The sequence below is a fragment of the Canis aureus genome, chromosome 2, assembly GCF_053574225.1.
Source record: "Canis aureus isolate CA01 chromosome 2, VMU_Caureus_v.1.0, whole genome shotgun sequence".
In the NCBI taxonomy this organism is placed as follows: Eukaryota; Metazoa; Chordata; class Mammalia; order Carnivora; family Canidae; genus Canis; species Canis aureus.
The window spans coordinates 24645073-24657164 of NC_135612.1; the positions used below are offsets into that span (position 1 = coordinate 24645073).

Genomic DNA, 12092 nt, shown 5'->3' on the forward strand with positions numbered 1-12092 from the left:
CATTTTTTTTCATGCTAAAAAATGAATTTGTGCTTTAATTGGAGACTTTCACAAGTGGGAGAAAAGTCATTTTAAATTCAAGATGTACCACGTCTTCTGCTGCATTTAATAATATTTTAGTCCTGAAGCTAGGTGGTGAATACATGGTTGTTTGCTGTGTGACTCTTCATACCTTTGTGACATCCATATTTAATAATAAATGAAGGCATAAGAATTTCCCTCAAAGTTAGTTTTTTTCTTAACATTGTTATCACAAGCCAATAAAATCTACCAATAAAATTATTACTTGCTGCACAAAGCATAGTGAAATAACACTATAAACTTACTTTCTGAGTGTTTTCTGGACTTTTAACTCATTTGCCCTAGTAGTTTTATCAGAACTTGTGATTCAAATGTGCTTGTGAACTTTTGCCCATATGTGCATTCCTTCTTTTGGGTCTGCCTTTTGTGTGACCCTAAGGATATTTGTGACTTTCTTTTTTTTTTTTTAATTTTTTAAAAATTTATTCATAAGGGACAGAGATAGGGAGAGGCAGAGACACAGGCAAAGGGAGAAGCAGGCCCCATGCAGGGAGCCCGATGTGGGACTTGATCCCTTGTGACTTTCTTACAAGTAGGGTTCAATGGATCATATATATGTTCTGGGCAGTCACTCCCTCTCTCCTGCAGCAGCAGTATCTTTCTCTTACCATGGCACAACTTACTATAAACTTGTCTATGTTTTCTGTCTACATGTACTAATAATGTCCTAGCCAGTTTCAAACCACTCCACTCCAGCTTCTGTCCCTGTGATACCACGGGAAGTGCTCTTGTCATAGTCACAAACCACTTTTGTATGGGCCAAAAGGTCACTTTTTGGTCCTCAGGTCATTCACTTGCTTTCTCAGATGCATGTGACATGTTGACATACTTTCTTAAGTCTGTTTCCATTATACTCATTTATTTATTCATTCAGGAAGATCTATTCTAGGTACAAAGAGTAGAACAGTAAAAATCACTGGGTTCTTGTGTTTACGGATGACTATGACAGAGACAGAGAAGCAAATATGCAGTTATAAGGGCAATGTAGTCTAGATGTGCTAAATGCTATGGTGGGGAAAAAAAGGTGTTAACACAGGACCTATGAGGAATGGCTAATCAGGATTTAAAAGGTCAGGGAAAGCTTTTTGAGGAAGAGACATTTAATCCAAGTCTTAAAAGATTAATAGGAATTAGAATGGAGAAATATAGTGAGAAAGAGTCCCCGAGACAAAGAGAAGAGAATATGCAAGTGCTTGGAAGTGAAGAGAGAGGGGCACCTGGGTGGCTCAGTGGCTGAGCATCTGCCTTTGGCTCAGGGCCTGATCCCAGGGTCCTAGCATCAAGTCCCACATTGGGCTCCCTGCATGGAGCCTGCTTCTCCCTCTGCCTGTGTCTCTGCCTCTCTCTCTCTCTCTGTCTCTCATGAATAAAAATAAAATATTTAAAAAAGATTTAAAAAAAGGAAGTGAAGAGAGAACATGAAAAGATGGTGTAACTTAGTGTGGATAAAATGAAGAGTTGGCTTTCTTTTTTTTAAAATTTGGTTGGGGGGGGCGGGGAATAGTAACAAAAGAATGATAACAGGTCACCAAAGTAGGGAAGCATCACATCATGAGTGGCCTTAAGACAATTTAAGAATATTGGACTTTTTAAATTCAGGGCAGGAGGGGACAAGTGAGGAGTGTGGACCTGGAAAATAATTGAATCAGGGGAAAGGACTGGGTAGGGGCAGGATTAGAGGGCAAGACTTGTTAGGAGTCTGTGTCAGTGATCCAGGCAACAGTAGTAGTGTTGGTGGGGGTAGAGAAAATTGGTCATTATGGAGGAACAGAATTCAATGATTGGGTGGGGGCCACGATGGAAGAAAATATCTGGTCATGAATGGAAGAGTCAATAATAACAACAATAAGGTTGGTGCTCTCCACCAGTGTAGAAATCAACCAAGTAGGAATGAGATGTGGCTAAAGGTAGAAGGGAGATCATGAGTTCGGCTGGAGCTTACTAACACTTCAAAAGCAGAGACACACTTGGAGCAGGCAGTGGGGACCTGGAAAAGGACTGGCTCTCCTCTGTCTTTCTGAGATAAGGAATGAGGAAATAATTGAGGATTTCTCTGTTCCCAGGAGCTTTCTCAGGGAGATGTCTCAATGACCCATAGCACAAGATGTGGAGTGTAGAGTGACAGGTTTCTAGCATGGAAAAAGTAGGAAAAGTAGGAGTGTCCTCCTACTTTCTTCTAAGTAAGAGGACACTTCCCACTACAGACAGATAGAAGCCACAGCTCCAGATCCACAGCTCCAGGAACCAGGGTATCAGGGAATCTCTCACAAGAATCAGACATGTAATGATAAAGGACACATGACTCCATTGCCAAGTTTTTGGCAATATGCTGTAAGAGGCCTCAGGGGTCATAAAGGGTAAGGAGTTTAGGGGAAACAGAAATAGCCCTGAAATAGCTAAAACCTGGGTTGGGGGGCTTGTGTCTTTCGTCAGGATCCTGACAAGGTCTTGGCAATATATCCAAGTTTGGGATCAGCAAATCCAGCCACGTTGGAATAAGGATAGATGAAATAAAGAAAAATATCAGTTTTTTAAATCTCAGCTTTGTTGGCTTGTGAATTTTATTTTGTATTTAATGCTGCATGTCATTTTCAGTGGAGGTCTTGTTTCTTACAAGATCATTGCTTTTGCAGTTTTATCTGGAATAATATGCAAAAAAAATGGGGAAGCATTTCCCTTTTAAATAAATTATTTAAACTGCCATTTGTCTGTTTAATGCCAATGCCCTTCTTACTTGAGATATTGTGCCTCTCTGTGCTGTTAGCAGGATAAAAATGAAAGACTGAAAGACTTCAAATATTTTGGTCCAAGGGAACCATTCTTCCGTTTTCAACCTGAGTTTTCCAGTTATATTCGCATCACTTCTCTATCGACCTTGCTAATACTTTACATACCAATACAACCTAAGCCTTATTGAAAGGCTAGCAGTACACTATTAATGGAGTGTATTTCACTTTAGGAAGTCTGTTGGGAATTCCCAGAAAATTATATTTAGTGTATGTTAAAGGCTGAAATTTCTTCTGCAAATGAGTAAATTTCTTCCATGATTAGAACTAGGGCAGAAGCGACAAGGACTAGATCTTGTGGATGACCTGAATTTCTGTAAGCAGAGCACATCAACTTCACAACAGTGCCTTGCACAAGGGTGGCCACCTCCCTTCTGCTGTATTAGTCATTATTAGCCACACCAGGGAGTGGTTTAACTCAGTTTACAAAAAAGGGATTGTTCTGCTACCCTCAGGGGAGTGTTTCATCACGGGAACCAGTTCTGCTGCATCGGGCATCATACTGCACCCATCTTTCCTTCCTAACAGTTTTGGCTAAACTGGAAGTGGCAGCGGATCAACACTAACAATCCTGCACCCTTAACGCAGCTATTTTTGGGCATCAGGCACTGTTGTGCTAAGTGCCATTTTACATGAGCTCATTTAATCTTCAGAACCACCTGTGATGTGAGATTATTGGCTGCATTTTAGAAATGACAAAACTGAAATCAGGGAGACGAAGACATTTCTCAAGGGTCACCCAGAAGGAGGGTTTGAATTCAACTGTTTGACCCTTGAAACTGTTCTCTTAATCTTAATTTTGAATCTGTCACTGGACCAATGGCTTGCAAATTTTGTTCCCAAAGGATGAGGGGGACAGAATTCTTGGATTCTACCCCAACTCTCTTTTTGTTGCTTTATATATTAAGGTTCAATGTAGAGCTCACTGAAATAAGAAACCATATCCATTTTTTAAAGAACAGTTTGAAGTTTCTGCATTTGCTCTGCTCTCTCTGTAAATCAGCTCTTTACCTGACATGGAATCCAGAACTGCCTGTTTTGTCTACTCTAGTGACTAAAAGAAAAGCCTCACCGATGACTATAAAGTCTAAAATCTTGTGTCCGTAATGCTGGGTTAGATCAATGAAGGCCTGTCAAAAGGATCCTATAATAAGACAAAGGGTAGCCAGTAGAAGTCCACTGTCCTCTATCTTTGGCATCAATTTATTAGCCATCTTGTCATACAGGAGTGTCCCAGGACAAGAGGCATGGGCAGGTGTATTTTGTTAGTGGAATGTTGGAAACGGAAAGTTATAACAGTGAGGGCCTAGTGAAGAGACCATGACAGATCAAGTGGGACAGAGAAAAAGCAATTTTTCCCCAATGAACTAGTACCATGTAGCAGAAATTTAATGACAGAGAGCAAGAGCGAGAGTGAGAGCGAGAGCAAGAGATCTTATTTGTTGCATAAAGGACAGCTAATCAGATTTAATTTATTACAGGCCACTCTAAGAAACCACATGCTGAGACTTACAATTTTTCCTAATGACAGTCTTACAGTTAAGAAAATATCACTGTCTTCATTCTAGATAGCTATCATTTCATAATTCAGAGAAAATATTGTGAAAATTTATTATATGGCATGGAAAACTTTTGGAATCAAAGCATTAGTATTATCTAATAGATAAAGGAAGCCCAGATTATAGAGGAAGAATGTATATAAACCACAAACACTCAGCACATCATCTGCAAGGGGTTTCCTGCATTGGACTGCACTTCAAAGTTTTTGGATCTCAAAGAGCAAAAGCTAAGGAATCTGCCATTTTGATGCTGCAGCTAGGCTTTCTTTTCTGGGAACAAAAAACAGCCCAATGTGCCTGTTAGTTATGAATAATTAAGAAAGTAAATATCTCTGTTGCTGAAGCCAAAACAATAACCTGGATTCAGACCTTTTAAGTTCAGAGAATGGGTCTTCAATTTAGTCACATAAATCAGATATGATTTAACAAAATTCTCTTTCTCTGCACATAGTTATTGGGGTGGAGGAGAGTAAAGGGCAGAAAACTAGTTTTTATCTTTATATAAATTTATGCTGCTTTACAATAGCATATTATTGTTTATTGTTAGGAAGACCCTCTCAGCACACAGGTCTATGGTGCGTGTGTGTGTGTGTACGATAAATCCATGTGTTGGGTGCCTGGGTGGCTCAGTCATTTGAGACTCTGACTCTTGATTTTGGCTCAGGTCATAATCTCGGGGTCATGGGATCTGGCCTGTGTTGGACTCCACACTTAGCCAAGAGTCTGCTTCAGCTTCTCTCCCTCTCCCCATGCTCCTATTCCCACTCACAGTCTCTCTCAAATAAATAAATAAAAATTTAAAAAATAATGTATGTGTTTGTTATTGTTCCTGTATGTCAAGATCTTAGTGCTAGAGAATCTGAAAGACTACAGAAAAGTTGGGTATGTTTGAAATTGAGATTTTATAAAAGGTTTTTGATTGGGCTTCAAACGGACTGTAGATGCCCATACTTAGTGTAATAGATGGCCTAAGAGCTGTAGTTTGGGAGAAATATACTGGTATTGAACCATTTGACTGCTTAAGTATATGGGTTAGGGCTCAACTCAGAGGGAGAACATGGGGCTTCCCTTAGAGAATTTACAAAATCATTCTGGAAAGAGACAGATATGTTTATGGACAGGCAGGATATGCGATGGCTCAAGAGGCAAAATTTAGGATAAGGAGAGGAGGAACTTTTTTCCTTTGAGCCTCATGGTAATTGGGCTTAGAGGGGACACATAATACAGGAGAATCGTATTGATTCTAGATGTCTATGCTAGATGGTCCATGTTGATACATCGGTTCTTGCACCATGATCACATGTTACCAAGTGACTCCCTATGGATCCAGCCCCAGTAAATTAAACTAGTCAGTGTGGTGCACTTTCCTTGTATTATTCCCAACCTTTAAGGTTTTCAAGTAATCAGTGTGAACAAAAGGACTGCAGAATGACCACCAAATTTAGCAATATGGAAGTTATTGGAGAGCTTGATAAAATCTTAAAGTAAATAAGGGTAGTCTGCTGTGCTACAGGAATCAAAAAAGGCTTATTGCCCCATTGTGGGATGAAGCAGTATAGGGGGGAGACAGTGTGGTGGGGCAGCAGCTTAACAATACCTATCCTAGGGAGATGAACCTATCCTCTGAGGAGTGGCCCACAGAAGGAGCAAAGACCTAGGTTCTGAGCCAGATGGTTGGGTGAAATGATAAACAATGATCAGGATACACCTGTAGACAGAACCACCCAATGATCACATAAGGTGAAGGCTCAGGTCTTTATTTTGGATATTTAAAGTTAACAAAAACATTTGGGGTGAAAATATCTCTTCAGAACAAGAATTTCCTTTGGATATATACCCAGAAGTGGGAATGCTGGATCGCATGGTAGTCCTACTTATACTTTTTTGAGGAACTTCCACACTAGTTTCCACAATGGCTAAACCAATGTACATTCTCACCAACAGTGTGCAAAGGTTTCCTTTCCTCCACATCCTCACCAACACCTGTTATCTTCTGACTTTTTGATGACAGCCATTCTAAGAGGTCTGAGGCAAAACCTCACTGTGGTTTTGATTTTCATTTCCCTGAAGATTAGTGATATTAACCATCTTTTCATATACCTGCTGAGCATTGGCATGCTGTCTTTGAAAATATGTCTACCGGGTCCTTTTCTGATTTTAAAATTGGGTTATTTGTTGTTTAAATAAATATAAATTCCTCATATATTTTGGATATTAATTCCTTATTAGATATGTGATTTGCAGATATTTTCTCCCATTTCACAGGTTGCCTTTGCATTTTGTTGACAGTTTCCTTTGCTGTGCAGAAACTTTTTAATTTGACTGAGGTCTCATTTGTTTAGTTTTGCTTTTGTTGCTCATGCTTTGGTGTTAATTCCAAAAAAATCAATTCTAAGACCAACGTCAAGGAACTTACCCCCTATGTTTTCTTCTAGGAGTTTAATTGTTTTAGGGCTTACATTTAAGTTTTTAAATAATTTTGAGTTGATTTTTATGTGTGGTGTAAGACAAAGGGTCTTATTTCATTCTTTTGCATGTGGCAATCCAGTTTTCCCAAATATGACTTATTGAACAGACTAACTTTCCCTATTGAGTATTCTTGATGTCTTTGTTGAAAATTAGCTCATTGCAGCATTATTGTTCACAGCAGCCACGATACAGAAATGAACTAAGTGTCCACCAACAGATGAATGAATAAAGCAAGTGTAGGATATATACACAATGGACTATTATTCAGCCTTTAAAAAGAAGGAAATATTATCATTTACAATAATATGGATGACACTGGAGAACCGTATGGTAAGTGAAATAAGCCAGATACTGAAAGATAAATATATGATCTCAACCAAATGTTTAATCTTAAAAAAAAAAAATCAAACTTACAGTAACATAGAATGGAATAATGGTTATCAGAGGCAGGGGGATGGAGGATAAGGGGAGATATTGATCTAAGCATACAAACTTTCAGTTTTAAGATAAGTTCTAGAGGCCTAATGTACATCATGGTAAGTATCGTTGTCAGTGATGCTTTGTATACTTGAAATTTGCTAAGAGAGTAGATCTTAAATGTTCTCACTATACACATACACAAAATGGTTAACTACAGGAGGTGATAGATAAGTTCATTAGTTTGACTGTGGTAATTATTTCACAATGTATACACATGTCAAAATATTATATTGTACACCTTAAATATATACAAATTTTATTTGTCAAGAATAAATAAAACTCAGAAAAAATAAATGATCTCATTTTTGGCCTTATACTGATAGGTCTTCAACATATGATTTGTACAAAGAAATGTAAAACTTGAACACAATAAATGCTGAAAGTCTGATATTATAATTTAGACCAATCTCTCAAATTAGATTCAGTGAAAGGTTTGTTCTACTAACATGTCAGTGAGCTCAATCAACAAAACTTCCCATGCCTTATTGCTCTTGTAATTACCATGACAAAAATTTGAAACATTAACTCAGAAAAATCTGTAAATGATCTATTGCATACAAGAGCACCACTCTAGGCAAAGAAGATTATAGGGGAGCACAAAATAGATGAAGTCTCTCTTCTAATGGTGTTTGCAATCTGTCAAGAAGAGACCATCAACAAACAAATGAACACATTACATAATATGCCATGTTCTGATAAGTGATATGGAAAATAATGAATCAGAGCAAGAGAAGCAATAGTAAGTAGGAAATGACTATGTAGTTATCTGAAGGGAAGAGCATTCCAGCAAGAGGAACAGCATGTTCAAGTCACAATGACGACATGACTGTGGTTGGAACAGAGGGCAAAAGAGGGCAGGTTAAGAGGTAAAGCCAGAGAGATGAAGTTGGGGGCAGATTGTTAGAACTTTGTAAGAGATGGTAAAGATCCTGGTTTTTACTTGGGTGCGCAGGGATGGCACAGAAGAGTTTTGAGCACAGAAGGAACATGAGCTGATATTTTTTAAAAGCATTTTATTTATTTATTTCAGAGAGACAGAGTGCGTGCGAGCAGGGGGAGGAGCTGTGGGGGAGAGAGGAATCTCAAGCAGACTCCACGCTGAGCAGGAGCCTGACTCAGGGCTTGATCCCATGACCTTGAGATCATGACCTGAACCAAAATCAACAGCTGGATGCCTAATCGACTGAGCCACCCAAGCACCCCGACCTGATATTTATAAATGGTTACTGGCTGCTATGGGAATAGACTATAGAGAGACTAGTTAGGAGGCTACCACCAATATCCCAGGTAAAACAAAATGCTGGCTTATTCTAGTTCTGAAGTTGGCAAAAAGAAAGAAAGAAAGAAAAAAGAAAAAAAATCAGATTCTGGGTGTCTGTTACTCAGAAACTGGATATAGGATGTGAGAAAGGTAGATGAATCCAGGATGTCTCCAAACAAGTTTTTGCCTGGACAGCTGGTTGAATAGAGTTATTACTTATGGAATGGAAAAAGCTGGTCAAGAAGTATGTTTGAGGAGAAAATAAATAATTTAATGTTAGATTTATCATGTTTATTGTATATCCAAGAAGAAAGGCCAGGAAGCAGTTGGCATTTTTCATATGACTAGATGAGACCACTTACCCAACAATGTGAAGAGGTCTGAGTACTGACACCTTTATAGAGATTGGAAATATTAGAAGGAAGTAAAAAAGAATAAAGAAGGAATGGCCAGTGGAATAGGAAGAGAACCAAGAGAGAAAAATGAACCAGAAACCAAGTGTTTTAAGTTATCAGTATTTCAGGGTGACTAAGATGAGAACAGAAATAAAAGAAATGACCAATGACTTTAGCATGGCCCAGTTAAGACTACAATTTGGAGATGTAGTGGTAGCAGAGGGCATATGCTGAGGAGTGGTCTCTCTATAGTTTAATTCAGTTACTATTTGGAGCGCCTTCTAGAGAAGTGGAAAGCTGATTCTAGCTATGGGAATTAAGGGGGGACACATACAGTGTATCTGTTGCCACAGTCTCCAACACTGAGGCCATCAGAAAGACCATCTCAATGACTATTTTTCTTTAGTTGAAGTTCGTTATAAGGAATCCACTCACTCAATTTTATTCTATTCAGATTTGTGTTCTTACCTTGGCACTCGGGGATAATATTTCTGAGCGCAATAGGTAGTGAGTCTGTGAGATGGAGTTTGTTCTTGATGGACACATTTCTCTAGTTTGTGAACTGTGGGCCAGAAATGAAATGGTAACTCTGAAAATAAAAGCCAGGCACAAAGAGGTTTGTTGTTAACCTTCATGAAAAGCCCTATAACAGTTTAAGTGTCTCACCCTTCTGGGACTAAAGACATCATGCTTTCCCATGACCTGAAATGGAAAATCATTCCACTGTTTCTAGAACACACACCATGTGAAGCTGTCATAAAATATTTTACTTGTTTTATCTTACTTTTTCCTCTTGCTAGTTCCCTTTATTTTGGCAGGAGGTGGGATGTGATGACCTAAATGAGTCTTTTCCACATCTAATTTCCAGATTCTGGGACAAAAGTTTTACTTTCCTATTTAAAAACATATGAACTTCCAGAAGTTATTCAGAAGGAGTCCCACTGAAGGCAAATGTCCTATCAGTTTTAGCAAGGTCTGAAACAATTTATTGGAATGGGGTTTCCATTACCCCATGAACAGATTGGTCACATGAAGCAAATGAACAGTACCGTAAGTGGTATTTCCTGAGGTGATGGATCTCCCATCTCATAGCCTCTGAGCACAAGTTTCATGAAGCATAATGCTTTTTGCATACAAACCTGTAAATGCCCACTGCAGATTTCACCAAATAAGCCTCCTCTGCCTACAAGGTTCTAAAAGTCCATGGCAGGCAATTCAAACAAAACTGTGTTCGCTTCTCTTCACTTTTTTCTCCCTAAGCTTACACCCCTGGGTTTTTGTTAACATTTAAAAAAAGATATTTAAAACTGCACTTCAGCCACCTTGTAAAATGAAAGAGTACATTGTACAGGCACCAAAGGTACACGTCAGTGCTTTTATCAAATTCAGGGTCCTGCTCCACTGCACTAATTGGAACCATGTGTTGAAAATGCAAGACAGGATTTTTTTCCCCCAGCTGTTGTTTAATTAAATGGAATAAAATAAGAACTAAACCTCACATTTCTTCATAAAGAGAGGCTGCCGGGTTGTTCTAATAGCAGGACTGATAGATGATCCTGAGTGGGGATGCTGGCACCTGTGTCAGGGCTCCAGGGACATCGGTAGTCTTTTTAATATTTAAGATATTCTCAATGATTCTGTGATATGATTTAGCCACATTCATACAATGCCTGACTGCAAATGCTTCTCTGATAAGGAGAGTAGGGAAGCGATAGAAACCCTAATTATTTTCAAGTATGCTGGAAGATTGACTCACAGAGATTCTTTTTTATATTTTTATAAAGTTCAGTCCCTGCAAAAATCATCAGTGAAGTGGAAAAAGTGCTGCCTCCTGCACTTGCCCACTGAAATCTATGGAGAAACAGTGGCCAATACGTGTGCGTCTACTAGAAAGACTGAAAAATACTGCCTCAAGTTTTCTGTTGAAACTTGAAAAACAAAATGTAATTTGATTTTTTTTTAAGTGTTATTTTTGCCACTTTATTTTTGGGGAAAAGGATACTCTATACCTTTTCATTGTCCTGGGATCCAAATCCCAAGGAATAAAAGGTTAGTTCACAATGTCTCCTTTCAGGATTTCAGGCTCTCTCTCATGATGCTTTATGGTATTTAACATCCACTGAATAAGACCAGTGTCTTGAATTCCACTCCCTCCCTCCTGCACCAGTTTTGGATCTAGAACTGGTACCTCTGGACAAAGGGTTGAAGCCTTAGGACAGAGATGTGGATATTGCTTCCAACAGCACAGTTGCACCTATGGCCTCCAGAAGGAGGTGTAAGAAGTGAATTTACGAGAACAGCAACAGTAGTTCCTCCAAAGCTGTACAAAAGCAGCACTCTGCAGGGCATGAGTATGTCATAGCGGGAATGTTCAAGAAACAAGGCCAATTTCACAAGAGGTTAAAAAAATGCTGAAATCACTTGTAAAGGAAATGATGAAATCGCTCTTTCTTGTATCAAGGCCCAAGGCCCGGGCACCAGAAAAGGGTCTCCATTGCGGGCCAGTTGTGTCACTCTACTATCAGGAGTCTTTCAACTTCCAAAGATTGTTGGAAAAGTTCAATCTGCGGATATTGCGTGGTAGGAGGTGGAGTCTGACAACTGTCCAGACAGGCTGGGAACAGCATCAGAGTTACACAGAGTTACAAAACCTGCAGAGAAGTGAGAGACCTCTGGGTGCCTGTGGTTGGGCCCTTGTGTTGCCTTCAGGTTGCCTTTTCAAAAGCATAAATGGCATCAGGTCACTCCCTTTCTTCTATGATCCTTCTGTAGTTGTTCATTCCCATGAAAATCAGTGAGGAGTCTGCACCGCCTTCTCAGCTTCACACTGCATCTTTTTTTCTCCCTTTACTCCAGCCACAAAGCACCGAAGATGCCACACTTACCCGCTCCTCTGTTCCTCACACATGGCTGAGTGTACCTCAGTCACCCAGCAAATCCTCAGTCATCCCAGAAGGTCAGCTCAAACTTTGTCCATCTCCTCTCTTAAAGCTTTCCTTCCCCACAACCTCTTTTTCCGGGACTCTCCCAACAAAATAAACACAGGCTGATTCTTCTCAGC

General features: G+C 39.4%; 1 protein-coding gene across 5 annotated transcripts in view; it reads right to left on the reverse strand.

The window, feature by feature from the left end:
- Positions 1 to 12092, reverse strand: part of XRCC4 (X-ray repair cross complementing 4) — a 251826-nt gene that overhangs the window by 11984 nt on the left and 227750 nt on the right. The window contains exon 10 of one of the 5 annotated variants that reach the window (XR_013361769.1): positions 9500 to 9620. The exons of 2 other annotated variants lie outside the window; for them this stretch is intronic. The gene's annotated coding sequence lies outside the window, so the exon portion shown is untranslated. Of the gene's footprint in view, positions 1 to 7289; positions 9621 to 12092 lie in introns of those variants that run through there. 2 more of the 5 variants (XR_013361766.1, XM_077866096.1) reach the window with 2 other exon arrangements.